This window comes from Myotis brandtii, unplaced genomic scaffold, assembly GCF_000412655.1.
Source record: "Myotis brandtii unplaced genomic scaffold, ASM41265v1 scaffold915, whole genome shotgun sequence".
Lineage (NCBI taxonomy): Eukaryota > Metazoa > Chordata > Mammalia > Chiroptera > Vespertilionidae > Myotis > Myotis brandtii.
The window spans coordinates 180,362-181,203 of record NW_005371769.1 but is presented as its reverse complement, the minus strand read 5'-3'; positions in this window follow the sequence as shown (position 1 = coordinate 181,203).

The window sequence follows — 842 nt, the reverse complement described above, 5'->3', positions numbered from 1 at the left end:
CCCCCCCCCAGTGCACAAATTTTTGTGCACCGGGCCTCTAGTTCTATATAATAAAAGGCTAATATGTAAATTGTCCCCACGGGCAGGAGTTCCACTGACCGGGAGTTAGATGTGTGCTGGCCACCAGAGGGTGGCGTGGAACATGGCAGGCATTGGCGACGCAGTGCTGGCAGCGGGTGACTGTGTAGGTGCTGCCAGCCCCGATGGACCCCGACGAGAGCGGGACAGCGGTGGGATGGTGAAGCAGGTGAGTGGGTGGCACCAGGCCAAGGTGGTGTGAGTGGGGGCCCTGATCACCCTGCCGGTTGCCCCAGAAATCAGCTCTGATTGCTGGCCAGGCCTAGGGACCCCACCCATGCACAAATTTCATGCACTGGGCCTCTAGTTTTAAAATAAACAGCACCACGGACCTGGGGCCGACAAACCAACACTCAGCTTCCCCCAAGTGGAACACAGGCCCCACCACCACCCTGGAGTGACACCCCACCAAATCACAGCCAATGCTGCCAAGACCCCATGGCGCAAAATGCAGCCCATAGCCCAGCCCAGCCTGGAAACGGTCACTGTGGGTGCCAGGTAATGATGTCATGTAGCAATGCCCGGCTTCCTCTCCCTAGCAACTAGACTCCTTGGAGTTTCTTCAACCCAGGAACCTGACTTGCTTTATAGCCAAGTGCAAACATTTTACACTGCAACTAAATGTCTGTGAAACGTATTCCTGTGCTTCATCTCACTTGATCCTCACAGAAGTCCTAGAGTAGGTAGATAGGAGACTCGGTGGAATCCTATTTTCTTTTCATTAGCCGGAAAACAGAGATTTAGAAAGTTTAGAAACTTGACCC